This window comes from Polypterus senegalus, chromosome 2 (assembly GCF_016835505.1).
Source record: "Polypterus senegalus isolate Bchr_013 chromosome 2, ASM1683550v1, whole genome shotgun sequence".
In the NCBI taxonomy this organism is placed as follows: Eukaryota; Metazoa; Chordata; class Cladistia; order Polypteriformes; family Polypteridae; genus Polypterus; species Polypterus senegalus.
Genome location: NC_053155.1, coordinates 125,747,477 through 125,765,762, shown reverse-complemented (window position 1 = coordinate 125,765,762; position 18,286 = coordinate 125,747,477). Strand labels below are relative to the sequence as shown.

The window sequence follows — 18,286 nt, the reverse complement described above, 5'->3', positions numbered from 1 at the left end:
TGCGATCGCTTACTTTTACCTTCTCTTCCTTCCTTAGCAATTATGTGTCTTGCTTGCATGGTCTTAATGAATTATATATATAGGTAAATCACTGCTATGACGGAAATTACATCCACAAACACATGTATCTGGGCTCCGACTGACGCTACTAACGCTCTCGGTTGCTTGTTTACAATCACGCAAGTGGATACACGTGACCGCATCCGTTTCGTAACGCAAGATGTTGATCGTAAATCAAAACAAAAATTTTCATTTTAAACTTCCCGATAATTTATTATAAATTTTATTAATAAAATCAACAACTAAAACACTTTTTTGAATAAATTCTTTATTTAATTTTAAAGTACCGGCATGTAAAGTTACGTCTTCATCTGAAAGATGGTTCTGTGGTTTCGTCATTATTTACTTCCGTATTCATTGGCAAAACCAGCATTGCGTTGGAAATCTTGAATCTGAAACGATACTTGTTGTATAAACCGACCCCCAAACTCCAAGCCAAAAATCTAGGATGAAATTCTCGGCTTATATAACAGGATCTACAGTATATTTTGTTTTATCTGGCATGTCTAGGGAGGTCTCTTAACTTATTAGCAGTTCTTCCCATATTATACTCTTTGGAGAAGTTGTAATGGGGAGGGTGATTTTGTGCTTTCTTATGCAACTTTCTTAGATTGGTTTGAACTCCTTATTTGTCCCATGGATATGTCCTGCAAGAGGGGACAGAGTGGGCTATAACACAAAATATTTTTTAAATTCAGTATAGCTAGCAAACTTTTGATACCCAGCATTTGTTTTTCTCAAGCAAGAAAATTTTGTGAGCAACTGTGTGCATGTTTTTTTAATGGTACTTCCTTTGTGAGAAATGTAAAATTATATTTTGATGAAGCCTTTGTTTGTTTCTGTGGGTTAGTGATTTTCCAGTGTGTTATTCTAGATGAATATATTTAATCGTACCTGGGTTAATATTTATTTTTAAACTCCTTGCCTCATGATTTATATTATGTACACATGATGATTGCAAGGGATAAAAGTTCACTTTCTCTCAGAAAGCTATGTGCTTGGTTGCATTTTCTATTAAAAGGGAGCCATTCTGTTTGTGAAATGGATGGGTTTACTGTGAGGTAGTAATTGATACTTAAAGACTCAAATTGTGTGTGTCTATTATTTGGATATTGCTGTAAACTTTTAATTGTCTCCAAGTCTAGTTTTCTTATCCTTACCTAAGTTACTCAAAATGCTTTGCCATGGCACTGCATTTTCTTTGTTAGCATGATATTGCATTGTACAGTATATATCATGTTACTGTAGTTCTTAGATATTTTATAACATTATATATGTATGTTTTGATTGATTTTCTTATACAGGAAACAGGACATTTTCTGAAATAAGAAAATTATAGTTATAGCTTGTGCACTTTTACATAAAGTTGTCAGTTTTTGTTTTAACCAAGTACAGTACACTGTGCATTGAGGCATTACAACTTACCAAACCCATGAAAGTGCATTAGGTACACTTTTAACCAGCAACGTTCAGGCATAACAATGCTTAATTGGGCCACTTTTATAAAAAGGCCTTAATTCACCACTTAGGTCAATGCAAGACAAAGGTCACAATTACTCAGTTTTCTGTGCATTCTGTCATGCATTGAACATCACTAGAAATGAGATAAGATGCTATTGACATGCTGCAGACAGGCATGTAATATGTCATTGTTGCCAGACACTATGGATTAAGCTGCTGTTCTATGTCCCAACTGCAGGCAAGGTTTCAGCAGACTGGCTCAACAAACCGCTGAGTGACCTTACTAGAGCAAAGTCAACATATCACTCTGGTTCATCTGAGAGAGAGTTTTAGATCTGATATCCTTACTGTTGCTGAAACTTCTGGCAAACACAATGCCTGCCTTAGTGACAGGATGGTGAGGGATTGGCTCTATGCTGATGATCTTAGAGCAAGGCAACTTGCACTGCAGAAGGACAAAGTCAGGCTACACACACAACTATTCGAGTGAAAACCATTCATAAGATTGATAGTGTGTAGATGCTGCCTATTGGCTCTGCTAAACCTATCCACACAGCATCTAAGTCCCACACAGAACATGTGGAATGTCTGGATCACAACACATGGAGACATCACTCTCTGCTTTGGCCAGCATTTTTATCAAACCATTTTGCCAGAATTGGTGTGGCATCCCACTTTGGGAATATCACAGGCTCACTAGCTGTCAGCACCAGAGTTGTCAAGTGGTAATGGCTGCAAGATGTGGTCATATAAAATATGGAAAGACTGTAAGATTACAATTACTAATATTCTCAGTTTTTATTTTTTTTTTTGTTGTACTATTTTGTTTTCCTATTATTTCCATTTGTTTTTTGTCTTTTCAGCAGCTATGATTAATGTTTCAATCCAGTGACAAAGGCCTTGTTTCCTATTTTGATCATTGTAAAGTAAATGAAGCACTTGAGTAAATGAGGGATGAAAGTTATTATATTGAAATTCCTTTCTTCTACACTGTTGCTTTTTATGAGATAGTTAAACAGTTAACATCTCATCATGCTTTAACAACAACAGCAACATTTATTTATATAGCACATTTTCATACAAATGATGTAGCTCAAAGTGCTTTACAAGATGAAGAAAGAAAAGTTTCTAAAATAAAAAAATAAAAATAAGATTATCCAATAGTAATAACAAAGAATAAAGGTCTGATCTCTGGGAGGCTAGAAAAAACAAAAAAAAACTCCAGAGGGCTGGAGAAAAAAAAATCTACAGGGGTTCCAAGGCCATAGACTGCCCAGACCCCACTAGGCATTCTACCTAACCTAAACAATCTAAATCAGTCCTCAGGCTTTACATGAAAGAATTTGAAGATGATGGTCATGTGGACATCTGGCCTTCAATTCCATCAATGTAGCGATTGCATGGCGCCTTGATCAGGTGGTGGTGGCGCAGTTTTCACTACAGAAAAAATATATAAAGAAAAGTAGAGAAAGTAAGGGTTAGTACGGATTGCGGAGCCATGACAAAAATGATAATTCAATGCATATACAGTATATTAGGGTTAAACTAAAATGAAGCTAGGAGAAGCCATGTTAAAATAATGGGGTTTTAACAGTTTTTTAAAGTGCTCCACTGTATTAGCCTGGCGAATTTCAATCGCTATTCCAAATTTTAGGTGCATAACAGCAGAAGGCTGCCTCACCACTTCTTTTAAGCTTAGCTCTTGGAATTATAAGCAGACACTCTAAGGTTACGATTTAGAGTGTAAGGGGAAAGACATTCCAAAATATAGGATAGAGCGAAATTATTTAATACTTTTTAATAATAAGCAGTATTTTAAAGTCAATTGTAAATGGCATGGGTAACCAATGTAGTGACATCAATTAGGATATTCATTTCCTAGTTAAGATTCTGGCAGCTGCATTCTGCACTAGTTGATGAACTGAACTGATTGATGTCCTTTTTGGGTAGTCCTGAAAGGAGTGCATTACAGTAACCTAATCAACTAAAAACAAAAGCATGAACTTATTTTTCAGCATCTTGCAAAGTTATAAGGGGTCTAACTTTTGCTATACTTCTGATTAATAAGTGATTTAAAATTAAAGATTAACTATAACAATTTTTTTATTTTTAATAAATCTGTATAAATCTCTAGTAAACTTTTTTCACTTTGTCATTATGGGGTGTTGTGTGTAGAATTCTGAGGAAATAAATGAATTTAATCCATTTTGGAATAAGGCTGTAACATAACAAAATGTAGAAAAAGTGATGCACTGTGAATACTTTCCGGATGCACTGTATGTATGTGTGTGTGTATATATATATATAGATATAGAATACCTGAGCTTCGCAGCGGAGGAGTAGTGTGTTAAAGTAGTTATGAAAAAGAAAAGCAAACATTTTAAAAATAACGTAAGATGATTGTTAATGTAATTGTAAAAGTGTTGTTGTCATATCTATCTATTTATATATATATATATTTATATATATCTGTATGTATATATATATATATATATATAGCAAAATACCCAGATTGGCAGCGGAGAAGTAAAAAGAAAAGGAAACATTTTAATAATAACGTAACATGATTGAAAATGTAATTGTTTTGTCATTTTCATGAGTGTTGCTGCATATATATATATATATATATATATATATATATATATATATATATATATATATATATATATATATATATATATATATATATATATATATATATATATATATATATATATATATATATATATATATATATATATATATATATACACACACAGACACATATATAAACATATATATACATACATACACATATACAGTATATACACAGTTATATATATATACATATATATATATATTAGGGGTGGGACTCGATTAAAAAAATTAATCCAATTAATTAGAGGATGTGTAAGAATTAATCTTGATTAATCGTATGTAATCACACACGTAAATTTGCCCCAAATCGCAAATGTTTTTTTTTTTTAATTTAAAAGGGTTTTAGTGGGTGACAGAATCAAATAATAGACATGGACATGAATATTGTAAACTGAAGCTGTTTTAATTTCTGAAAAAAATTTAAAATTGGGCAGACTTAAAATAAAGTGGTAGTTTAAGTACTTTAAGTAGATTTTCAGAATAGTATTGTCTTTAAATAATAATAACCAAAATTTCAACATAAAGTGCAGTTTTTCTTCTAAAAAAATAAGTCAGAAACATAAAAGGTAATTTGACCAACTTAATCTTTAAACTCTGAGTAACATTAGCCAAAATTATTTTGTACATTAGGCTAAAACAGTGTGATCATTGAACATTTTGTAATTAGATGTAATTAGAATTACTAACGGTCACGGAAGTCCAATGATCCCCAGTAAGAGCCACAAAGTCCGCTTTCTGTAATGCATCTAATTTTGCTTGCTTTTCAGTGTGCACAAAACCATGCTTTTATCAAGGCTTCGCTCGGGTAGTCGAAATGATCAGTCGAGGAACGCGCTTTATTCCGACTCTAACATTTTTGTAGCTGTGATGTGTGCATCAGTGTAATGGATGTACCAGGAAATCATGCATTGACAAAAGTTCCGCTTGCTTGGAATTGAAAGTGTGATTAAATGCGCTATTTTTAACGCTGTTATGGAGTACATGCATCAAGCTTCTCAGCTGTGCTTGTGCTAATAAAGGGAAACATTTTAAAAATAACGTAACATGATTCTGCTAACCTAATATTTTTTCATACGCCCCAAACCAAGGAGATGCGAAGGTAAAATGAATCGGTAGCGCGTACATACTCAGTGCATCCCTCTCGAATCGAACCTCAATGTCGGCATTAGAGGCTTAAGACTCTACAATTAGCCACAGCGTGTGGCTTGTCTATGCGAGAGTATGTACTGTAGATCGGGGTATATATATACATTTTATATATATATACCCGCGTATCGCAGTGGAGAAGTAGAAGTTATGAAAAAGAAAAGAGAACATTTTAAAAATAACGTAACATGATTGTCAATATACAGTAATTGTTTTGTGAGTGTTATTGAATGTTGCTGTCATCAAGGATTTGATTATCATTATTTGTTTCAATCAGGTCGATTTGTATGTGTTGTGTTCAAGTTACATTCCGTGTTTGTCAATCGCTGTAAAGATAAGAGGTTTCATTCATCGATTAGTTTCTTACTGCATCAATAAACAGCTCGTCTTCTTCTTTATCTGAGATGTGACAAACTGCATGCACGGGTTTTTTTACACTGTCTTCCTTTAGCGGACATTCACTTTTTCCACCGTGTGCTTTGTTTCGCAGTAGCTGCACTTATGAATATGATTGTATGTATCAGACGCTTCATATTTTTTTGCTGCCTTCTCAATTGTGTAATTCGGTTTTTGTTCAACACTCTTTGGAACTGTTGCTTTTGTCTGTGCACTGCGCCAGTTCACGGAGCCGCTTGGTGTTCTTGCATCGAAGGTTCCCAGCTGTGCTGGTGCCATCTCGTAATGTCAGCTAAGACCCGCACTTAAAAGTTTCTCTCGCAGTTTCAATGAGTTTGTGCCAAACACCACCCTGACCATCTCATCTTCCTCTGCATAAGCACAGTCCTTCACACGTGAATATTTACCGCAGTGTTTGTATTGGATTGCCGCTGATGGACGGCCTTATATGGGCAGGCACTAAATTACAAACGCTAGTGGCAGCCTGTCTATGAACTTAATTTAATATAAACTTACGGTTCACGCCCTGCTTTGTTTCCGCAGTAGCTGTACTTATGAATATGCTTGTATGCATCATTTGCTTCATAATGTTTTTCTGCCTTCTCAATTGTGAAATGGCGCTTTGTGCTCATCGCTGTTTGGAGTTCTTCCTTGTTCTCTACGCACTACGTAGGAGGCGTGATGATGTCACATGAAACTCCCCCCACGCCATCTCCAACTCAACTCCATTACATTATATGTAGAAAAATAGGTTCCAGTTATGACCCTTACGCGTAGAATTTCGAAATGAAACCTGCCCAACTTTTGTAAGTAAGCTGTAAGGAATAAGCCTGCCAAATTTCAGCCTTCTACCTACACGGGAAGTTGGAGAATTAGTGATGAGTGAGTGAGTGAGTGAGTGAGTGAGGGCTTTGCCTTTTATTAATATAGATATACAGTATATATATATATATATATATATATATATACATGCTCATTTCTTACAGCTTACTTACAAAAGTTAAGCAGGTTTCATTTCGAAATTCACCGCGTAACGGTCATAACGGTCAACAACGTCCGCCATGTTGAACTGTCTTATTCATGGCCTCATCTTCACGAAATTTGGTAGGTGGCTTCCCTACGCTAACCAAAACCGATGTATGTACTTATTTCAGTGGTATGATGCCACTGTCGGCCGCCATATTGAAGTTTCCAATGTCACTAATTCCCCAACTTCCCGTGTAGGTAGAACGCTGAAATTTGGTACTTATTTCTGTGGTATGATGCCACTTTCGGCCACCATATTGAACTTTTCAATAGTCTTTGTTACTTATGGGCCCATCTTCAAGAAATTTGATACGCGGGTTCCCAACGCTAACTGAATCCTACTTACGTACATATATATGTCCATAGCCTACAGCTCGGTCACCGTGTGAGGCGGCGTTGGGTCCCCTATTCAAATGCCTCCCACGTTGTTGGCTGCCTGCCTATATAGGGCCGTCCGTCGTTCCAGTCTCTACATTCCCTTCCTTGCTTCGCCACGGGATTCACATCTCCCTGCTGATAACTACTACCTTTTTATTTAATCCACGGCTTCTCCTCTGTTTTATTGTTCATTTATTACGATTATAGTTATTGTGTAGGTATTTTAGACTTACTTTACATTGTTCAGGTACCCATTTCCTTTATCCTTCCAACCGTACCTGCATTAACATGTCTTATCGAGATAATCACCATCGATCAAAGAACTGTCACTTACCGAGTGGTTTCTATGCCCGGAGATGGCACCTATCTTTTCCATTCTCTTTGTTATACAGTATATTGCACGGCCATATCAGGCTCACTCTTGATATCCGGAGGAACTTTGTGTCTTATGTATTGAATGACTGGGACAAGTTCAAGGTGTGGACTGATGCCGGTACAGGAGATAATTATACTACACAGGAGCACTATAAGAATGAAATGCTTAAGCCCTTCACCTATGCATCTGCATGTGAGTTGATGGCTGCCGCTGAATTGTTCGGTTGTCACTTTCAAGTGTACCGAAATGGCCAAATATTTTACACCTTTTGACAAACGCCAATGCCTCCTAAACATCTTAGATTCACAGGTGACGATTTCGGTAGTGAACACTTTGATGTTTATGAATGTTTAAACTCTCAAAAGCTGGATGTGAAGTTATCGATGAAATCGTTTGTATACTTACAACGCTTGACAGATGCAGAATGTCACTTCAACACAAGTCCTACAAATACTGTCGTAATTTATAATTTATGTCGTAATATATATATATATATATATATATATATATATATATATATATATATATATATATATATATATATACCTGTGTGTGTGTGTGTGTGTGTATATATATATATATGCGGCAGGCTAGTCCATTTTGCCAAAATTTAATTGCAGCAACTCAAAATTGTACTCAGCACTTTGTATGGCCCCTGTGTTCTTGTATACATGCCTGACAACATCGGTGCATGCTTCTAATGAGATGACAGATGGTGTTGTGGGGATCTCCTCCCAGATCTGGACCAGGGCATCACTGAGCACCTGGACAGTCTGAGGTGCAACCTGGTGGCATTGGATGGACCAAAACATAATGTCCCAGAGGTGTTCTATTGATTTAGGTCAGGAAAGTGTGGTGGCCAGTCAATGGTATCAATTCCTTCATCCTCCAGGAACTGCCTGCATACTCTCACCACATGAGGCCTGGAATTGTCGTGCACCAGGAGCCACTGTACCAGCATAGGGTCTGACAATGGGTCCAAGGATTTCATCCTGATACCTAATGGCAGCCAAGGTGCCTTTGTCAAGCCTGTAGCGGTCTGTGTGACCCTCCATGGATATGCCTCCTCAGACAATCATTAACCCACCACCAAACTGCTCATGTTGAATGATGTTACAGGCAGCATAATGTTCTCCATGGCTTCGCCAGACCCTTTCACTTCTGTCACGTGCTCAGGGTGAACCTGCTCTCATCTGTAAAAAGCACAGGGCACCAGTGGTGCATCTGCAAATTCTGGTATTCTATGGCGAATGCCAATCGAGCTGCATGCTGCTGGGCAGTGAGCTCAGGGCCCATTAGAGGACATGGGGCCATTGGGTCACCCTCATGAAGTCTTTCTGGTTGTTTGGTCAGAGACATTCATACCAGTGGCCTGCTGGAGGTAATTTTGTAGGGCTCTGGCAGTGCTCATCCTGTTCCTCCTTGTCCAAAGGAGCAGATACTGGTCCTGCTGATGGGTTATGGACCTTCTATGGCCCTCTCCAGCTCTCCTAGAGTAACTGCTTATCTCCTAGAATCTCCTCCATGCCCTTGAGACTGTGCAGGGAGACACAGCAAACCTTCTGGCAATGACGCATATTGATGTGCCATCCTGGAGAAGCTGGACTACCTGTGCAATCTCTGTAGGGTCCAGGTATCACCTCATGCTACCAGTAGTGACACTGTCTGCAGCCAGATGCAAAACTAGTGAAGACAGTATGTAGATCAAGGTAATTACATTCAAGGCATTCGTAGTCTGAATCACAATCTGACTGTATGGGTGGTTACCTACCAGGTAACTCTTGTGGTTGGTCAGTAAGTCGGCTAACATCCGCCACGGTGCCCTCGTTCAGTTGCGAGAAGCAGATCATAGAATGGTTGAAATAGTTTTACTGTCAAATAATGCGGAGTACGCAACACTTTTTTCGCCCTAATCCTGGGCTCGTCGGGTGTACACACTCACTGCACCCTCTCGGGAATCAAACTCGATATCAGCGCTAGAGGCGAAGCCTCTTGCGTTGCCACGGTGTGGTTCGTTTATTTGACAGTATGTAGATCGGTATATATATACGAGGGGGGACCCAAAAATAACCGTAAATATTTTAAAAACGTGTTTAATTAAATTTTCTGTATAAACTACAATTATTCTCCTTCAAAGTACTCTCCATTGGCGGAAATACACTTATCTAACTGTTTGTTCCATAGTTCGAAACATTTTTTAAATTCTTCTGAAGTATTGCCCATCAATGCTCAGGTCGTTTCTTGTTTTACCTATTCGACGTCAGCAAAACGCCTTCCTTTCAAGTCTTTTTTCATCCGAGGGAACAAAAAGAAATCACATGGAGCTAAATCCGGTGAGTAGGGTGGGTGGTTCAGGGTTGTCCTACCGTTTCAATAACAATAGTTTCTGCAACACTTTTTTCAAGAAGAAAACAAAGTTTCACTGCCGCGCGTTGCCCATGATAATCGGCCATCACAAAAAAATGACGCTTGCACAAAACTACTTTTACAAAATTCACTGAACACAAGCACAACCTTCCAGACTGATGGCACTTGGCAGACTGACTTGTGAGGAGTGTAACTAGATCGCTCTAGTGGCCCAACCACATACTACAAGTACCAACCTAACAACAACAAAATCCTGGTTATTTTTGGGTCCCCCCTCGTATGTATATGTGTGTGTGTGTGTGTGTATATATATATATATATATATATATATATATATATATATATATATATATATATATATATATATATATATATATATATATATATATATATATATATATATATATATATATATATATATATATAACAAAATACCCGAGCTTCAGCAGCGAGAAGTAGTGTATTAAAGAAGTTATGAAAAAGAAAAGGGAACATTTTAAAAATAACGTAACATGATTGTCAATGTAATTGTTTTGTGACTGTTATGAGTGTTGTTGTCATCAAGGATTTGATTATCGTTATTTCTTTCAGTCAGGTTCGTATTTGGAGGATATGATGTGTTGAATTTACATTCCGTGTTTGTCAACCATTGTAAAGATAACAGATTTCATTCATCGATTCCTTTGTTACTGCATCAATAAACAGCTCATCTTCCTCTTTATTTGAGAAATCACACACTGCATGCACGGGTTATTTTTTTTACGCTGTCTTCCTTTAGCTGGACATTGACTTTTTCTACTGTGTGCTTTGTTTCCGCAGTAGCTGCACTTATGAATATCCTTGTATGCGTCACTCGCTTCATATATTTTTTGCTGCCTTCTCAATTGTGTAATGCATTTTTGTTCAGCGCTCTTTGGAGCTGTTGCTTTTTGTCTGTGTACTGCGTCAGTTCACGTGAGCTGCTCGGTGTACATGCATCGAAGGTTCTCAGCTGTGCTTGTACCATCTTGTGTCCATGGCTTTGTTTAATGTTAGCTAAGACCCGGCACTTAAAAGTTTCTCTCGCAGTTTCGCTGAGTTTGTGCCAAACACCACCCTGACCATCTCATCTTCGTCTGCATAAGCACAGCCCTTCACCCGTGAATATTTAGCAGCAGTGTTTCTATTGGATTGCCGCTGACGGGCGGCCTTATATGGGCAGGCACTCAATTATGTGGGAGACATTATGATGCGACACGCAACTCTGCCTCCCACGGCCATCGAGCTGCAGTCTATTACAGTATATGTACGAAAATAGGTTCCAGTTATGACCATTACGCGTAGAATTTTGAAATGAAACCTGCCCAACTTTTGTAAGTAAGTTGTAAGGAATGAGTCTGCCAAATTTCATCCTTCTACTTACATGGGAAGTTGGAGAATTAGTGATGAGTGAGTCAGTCAGTCAGTGAGGGCTTTGCCTTTTATTAGTATACCTTATATTTGTTTATATTAGTTTGCCTTATATTAGTATTAGTAAACCAAACTTTTATCATTTTTCCACTGGCAGTCTCTTCCTTGTTTACTATATTACTATCCAAACAATGATTTGAGAAAATTCACTGCAAACAATATGTAATGTTTTGTAAAATAAGACAGGAGGAAGTGTGCAGGGTGGGTGATATTTATTGAGATTGAGACTGTGTGAATTGGGGTTTACGGGGTGGATGAGGGGTGGTTTGATCGACAGGTTTTTATTTTGAGAGTGGAAGGGTATCTGCAGGACTTTTTCATTTCACCTTTCATTATGCACAGTCAAAAGAAAACCAAACTGGTGTAGGTGACTGTGCCCTTAAACATTTGGTTCCTGCCTTGTGTACAGTTTTGCCAGGATAAACTCTCACCACCAGTAACGATTAACAAAATAAAGTTAGTTACATGGCACTTATTTTTTTATGTGAAACACTAGTTGTTCTGGCATGCTGTAAGTTCAAAAATAGATTTTTTTCTGTTGATAATAATTGTGGTTTACTTTAATAACAAGCTTTAGCAATTAGCATACTTCTGGGTGTAAGACTGTATTTATTTTGAAGTGACGTCAATGTGACATGTAGAGGAAATGCATATTACTACTTGTATTTTAAAATATTTTCTGTCCATTTTATTTGATTTCAGTGTGTACATGTTCTGACAGACTATTTTGATATTTCAAACATTTAATTTGCAGGAAAAAGTTATATTTTCATTATTTGTCTATTTGTTGGTTGAAAAGAGGTTTTTAGCAAAATAAACACAAAAGGCTATCATCATAAAGTCTTTACTCATAGCTACATGTAAATACAGTCTTTAGCTACTAAATTCAAGATTACAAAAGACTGATTTGGTTATATGTTTTCAGTTTTGTATTTCATCTAAAATCGTAAACAACATACATTAACATTTTTTTCTGTTTTAAATGAAATCTTAAAATGTAACATCTCTTCATGATCCATGTCTGTAAATATAAGAATCTAGTAAATGATTGAACACACAGATTGTGGGTGCAGATGGCCAGATTTAGTAAGCCTAAGGCTGATCTCACCAGCCAATCTTGACAGACTGGCATGGAATATGTGAGGAAAAAATGAACTTAAATGGGCTTTGATCGTCATGTGCAGTTTAAGAACACCTGCCCCGATATGCACAAACCTTAAGTGTTACTAGAGTATAGTCCTGATTTATTCCCGTTTTGGTTCTTCACCTTTTAAAAAGGCTATCATTTTCCTTTACCCCTCATTTATTTTGTGTTAAGGTTCCACATTCATTTGTGTTCAGTTAAATTAATTTTTTTTGTAAAACTGGTCTCGGAAGCATTCATGCACACAATTATAAAAATAACAAACAAACAGGAAATAAAACATTATGTAACATTTTGCATGCATATATTTCTAAATGCATTTAGGTTGATGGCAGTGAGTTATTAATTTTAATATGCTATATATTTTCCTTTCAGATGTTTCCAAAGGTGAAAATTAAGAACTCATAGAATAGAACAGTTATTAACATCTTTTTAGGTTTGGACATGAGTTCTGCTAAGTGAGTCTGCAATTTATTTTATTTTGCTCTAAGTGGATTATTGTTTAAAGTGTTTTTTGTGGGGTTTTGGGAGCCTTTAAAATTAGTTTTATAAATGGACATGCATGACATTTCATTCTCACATCTGGTTTATACAGTTTAGGGTTGTGGTGGGCTGCAACCTGTCCTGGCAGCATGGTTTACAAGGGAGGAAACTGCACTCAACAGCGCATATCACAATCACATATAATCATGTACATACTACCACCCATATTAACACAACACAAGCTGTAGCATTTAAACCTAAATTGCTGGATCCATTGGGTAGCAGCACTAACTGCATTATTGTTCTCCTCTAAGTACTGTGAACATTTTCATTTTGGGAGTAGGCTGGGACCAAGTGCATTAAAGACATTACAGTGTAGTTATTTTAGAGAAGCAGGTGCTGTATGGAAAGCAGAAGGTACTATATCTGGTGAATTCATCTTGTCCTCAACGTTGCCACTGCCTCGGTAGTCTTGCTAGCTCAAGGGTGTTGTGGTGGTGAGAGACCAGAAATGCCAACCGTTTTAAACCAGGAAAGATACTTTATCCTATGTTGTTATCACATCACTACCACTTTAATTTTTAGTTTCCCATTATAATTATTCTTTTGTAGGTAGTGTTTTCTAGTGGTTAAAGAGACCAAACTAATAACCACAAAGGCTGCATTTTCATATAACAGCTAGCTAACATTGTGGTTCTCAAGAAGACACATTAATTGCCTGCATTCGAAGCGCTATAAATTTTATTTATGCATTTATTTAAAGATAGTGTTTGATATGAAAAGTTGGAGGTAAAATGAAAATTATTTCATGCTAATTTGGGTTGGCATAAAATGTTGTCCTTTTTTTATATATGTTTAGTAATGTGTTATTTTTTTTTCTTTCACTACACACATACATATGTATTAACCTCATTCAGGCCTTTTCAGATATACTTTTAAACTGTGTCAATGATATGTTAGCTTGTTGTACTCATCTCAGTTTAGTATTACATGCTACTGTATTCCTGCATAAAAGTGACTGTATGAATTTTATTTAATGCCTCTCTTGAGTTATGCCATTAAAAATGGTCAGTTATGTTATTATAATGTGTTTCCAAAGTATTTGTAAGATTTTTGATCAGTGGCCTTGCTCTGCCAGCTACTATGGATTGCAGAGAAAGAAAGAAATGCTCCATCCTAAGTCTTGTATGTATATATACACACACATACACACACAATATAAAGTAGACTCAACATTGTCCTGGTGTATCCTGTGGTCCTTTAAATTTTTTTTTGCTCCCTTACACTTGGCAAATCCTTGCCATCTGGGTACCCTGTCACAATATATCATGCTTACATTGATCAGCCACAAAATTAAAACAACCTGCCTAATATTGTGTTGCAATGTGGTAGAGTGCATTATCCTTCTGAACTGGGCTACTGGCATCTGGGAATTCTTTTGCCAAAAAGGGGTGTACGTGGTTTGCAACATTCTTTAGATAGGTGCTACATCAAAGTAGCAGCTTGTCTTATTCCCAAAGACGCCCTGCTGCCATCTCTTCTTCAGGTAAAGATGCATATGCACCTGTCTGTCCTCATGATCTAAAAAATTCATTATTCATCAGACCAGTGCACATTCTTCCATTGCTCTGTGGTTCCATTCCAAGTGCTTTTGGCAGTAATTAGGGGTCAGAATGGGCTCTTGAACTGGTCCAAGGCTACTCAGCAAGCTGTGATGCATTGTGTTCTGACACCTTTCTCTCATATCTTGCATCAGGTTTTTCAGCAATTTATGCTACAGTAGCTCTTCTGTGGGTCAGAATCCTGCAAATTTTGGAGATGCTCTGACCCAGGTGGCTAGCCATCACAATTTGGCCCTTGTCAAAGTCGCTCAGATCCTTGTACTTGCCCATTTTTCCTGCTTCCAACACATTGCCTTCAAGAAATGACTGTTCACTTGCTGCCTAATATATTCCACATTTCGACAGGTGCCATTGTAACGAGACAGTCGATGTTATTCACTTCACCTGTCAGTACTTTTAATGTTGTGGCTGATCAGTGTATAATGCTTAATGCTTTTCAGATTGATCTTCATTCAAAGTTGTTTTATCAACCAAGTTAAACATGTGGTGTATCAACATATTACTTACTATGGGATACAGTTTTTTTTCACCTCAAGTGCACAATAAAATAGCATGCATTGGTTATTGTTTCAATGTGAAGCATACACTTACTTTGTGCATCACTGTCTATGCATTTCTCATATTTATTGTAGTTTTCTTTATTTACTGTTCAACAGTATGTCTTAGCAACATGAAGGAGCAATAGCTACTATTTTCCTTTGTTGGGTCTTGATTAGAGGGCCATCTTCTGTTATATTTCTCTCTGAATGTGGCTTCACCAAACATACCTGTTATGTTTAAGAAACCTGTTATTAGAATTGTGTAAATTAACATTTTGAATGTGACCTGCAGTGTATTGGCATCTTGTTCAGGCTTGGCTCCAGCCTTGCATCAACGGATAATAGAGTAAAGGGTCTTTTCGTGTAATTTGAAAATGTATATATTAAATAATGGATGAAAAAATAAATAATTTAAATTTTATTTTATTTTTACCTCTGGTACAAATTTTTCAGAAAAAAAACATTAGTGGAATATGTATTCGTTTCAGCCTTTGAATTAGTTGAATTACTTTGAAAATCCAAATACTTAGTAAGGAATCATTAGACATGACATGACCAGTAGCATTGCCATACTTTTGATTAAGGAGTATTGTAAGTAAGTGGTTTATTTAAATTTGGTGCATTCCTTGTATGACAAAGAAGCAAGGAAAACCTAACAGTCTTCAATAATAATAGTAATAATTACTGAACATAAGCCTTCTGACCAGCTATAAATTATTGTATAGTTAATACTTGCCTTGGGAAAGTACATAGTTGTGTATTTTTAAAGTAGTTGTTGTTATGTTGTGGAAAGTATAGAGTAAATAATGCCACTAAAAATTATTTAGCATGTACCTTAAAATAAGTAATTTGTGAGCATCAGGCTTTGTGCCCATGGAATCAATTTACCCAAACTATTCTATAACATTTTAGTAATTATTTACTGCTGTGATGCTGAACTTTCTGATCATAAAATAGGTCATTACGATAGCAATTGACGAGAATAATTCATAATTAATTGCAGAATTACAGTATTTGAGGGCTGCTCCAGAGTGCCTCTTTCTCTTTCACAATTTGGCTCAGCATATCGTCATCTCATAACAGGCTTAAGTTTCAAGTTTGGTATTTTTCCATCCAGCCATTTTAGCTCTAGACCGTCCCGAAGAAACTGTGACACACAGACAGACACATGCCCTATCATCAAGATATACAGTTAGGTCCATAAATATTTGGACAGAGACAACTTTTTTTCTCATTTTGGTTCTGTATATTAACACAGTGAATTTTAAATAAAACATCTCACATGCAGTTGAAGTGCAGACTTTCAGCTTTAATTCAGTGGGGTGAACAAAATGATTACATAAAAATGTGATGTAACTAAAACATTTTTTTAACACAATCCCTTCATTTCAGGGGCTCAAAAGTAATTGGACAAATTAACTCGAAATAAAATGTTCATTTTTAATACTTGGTTGAAAACCCTTTGCTGGCAGCCTCTAGTCTTGAACTCATGGACATCACCAGGTGCTGGGTTTCCTCCTTTTTAATGCTCTGCAAGGCCTTTATTGCAGCGGCTTTCAGTTGCTGTTTGTTTGTGGGCCTTTCTGTCCGAAGTTTAGTATTCAACAAGTGAAATGCATGCTCAATTGGGTTAAGATCAGATGACTGACTTGGCCATTCAAGAATTTTCCACTTCTTTGCTTTAATAAACTCTTGGGTTGCTTGGGCTGTATGTTTTGGGTCATTGTCCATCTGTATCATGAAACGCCATCCAATCAACTTGACTGCATTTAACTGGATTTGAGCAGACAGTATGTCTCTGAACACCTCAGAATTAATTTGTCTGCTTCTGTCCTGTGTCACATCATCAATAAACACTAGTGTCCCAGTACCACTGGCAGCCATGCACGCCCAAGCCATCACACTGCCTTCACTGTGTTTTACAGATGATGTGGTATGCTTTGGATAATGAGCTGTTCCACGCCTTCTCCATACTTTTTTCTTGCCATCATTCTGGTAAAGGTTGATCTTGGTTTCATCTTTCCAAAGAATGTTTTTCCAGAACTGTGCTGGCTTTTTTAGATCTTCTTTAGCAAAGTCCAATCTAGCCTTTCTATTCTTGAGATTTATGAGTGGCTTGCACCTTGCAGTGCACCCTCTGTATTTACTTTCATGCAGTCTTCTCTTTATGGTAGACTTAGATATCGATACGCCTACCCCCAGGAGAGTGTTGTTCACTTGGTTGGCTGTTGTGAAGGGGTTTCTCTTCACCATGGAAATGATTCTGCGATCATCCACCACTGTTGTCTTCCGTGGATGTCCAGGTCTTTTTGCGTTGCTGAGTTCACCAGTGCTTCCTTTCTTTCTCAGGATGTACCAAACTGTAGATTTTAACACTCGTAATATTGTAGCAATTTCTCGGATCGTTTTTTTCTGTTTTTGCAGCTTAAAGATTGCTTTTTTCACCTGCATGGAGAGGTCCTTTGACTGCATGTTGTCTGTTCACAGCAAAATCTTCCACGTGCAAGCACCACACCTCCAATCAACTCCAGGGCTTTTCTCTGCTTAATAGATAATGGCATAATGACGGACTTGCCCACACCTGCCCATGAAATAGCCTTTGAGTCAATTGTCCAATTACTTTTGAGCCCATGAAATGAAGGGATTGTGTTTAAAAAAAAAAATACTTTAGTTGGCTCACATTTTTATGCAATCGTTTTGTTCAACCCACTGAATTAAAGCTGAAAGTCTGCACTTCAACTGCATCTCAGTTATTTCATTTAAAATTCATTGTGGTAATGTACAGAACCAAAATTAGAAAAAAAGTTGTCTCTGTCCAAATATTTATGGACCTAACTGTAGATGTTTTCGACATCAGGGGACCGTGAAATGTTGAGATCTGTTGAAAACTGGAGATCAAAATTTTTGACAAATCTAAAGCTTTCTCTCCCCCCCATAGATGGCAGGTTATGGTATGAGAAGGTGCAAAACAACAAAATCTGTCAATATAATGTTAAGTATGTAAATCCCACACACTGAATAATGACAGAAAAATACATATGTTTGTCATTTCTTAGTGTTTTGCCCATTAAAAAAAAAAAAAAATTGTAAAACTGTATGAGTTGTACGAAAATGACAACTTAATTATCTTTTTTTTAACCTAATTTATTTAAACACACAAATATGCAGTTTGTATGTGAGCATATTTGAACACCCTTTATTA

General features: G+C 36.8%; 1 protein-coding gene across 3 annotated transcripts in view; it reads left to right on the top strand.

The window, feature by feature from the left end:
- nrip1a (nuclear receptor interacting protein 1a) overlaps nucleotides 1-18,286 on the top strand; it is a 180,022-nt gene that overhangs the window by 23,355 nt on the left and 138,381 nt on the right. Inside the window, exon 1 of one of the 3 annotated variants that reach the window (XM_039744546.1) lies at nucleotides 12,880-12,898. The exons of the other annotated variants lie outside the window; for them this stretch is intronic. The gene's annotated coding sequence lies outside the window, so the exon portion shown is untranslated. Of the gene's footprint in view, nucleotides 1-12,879; nucleotides 12,899-18,286 lie in introns of those variants that run through there. 3 annotated transcript variants of the gene reach the window in all.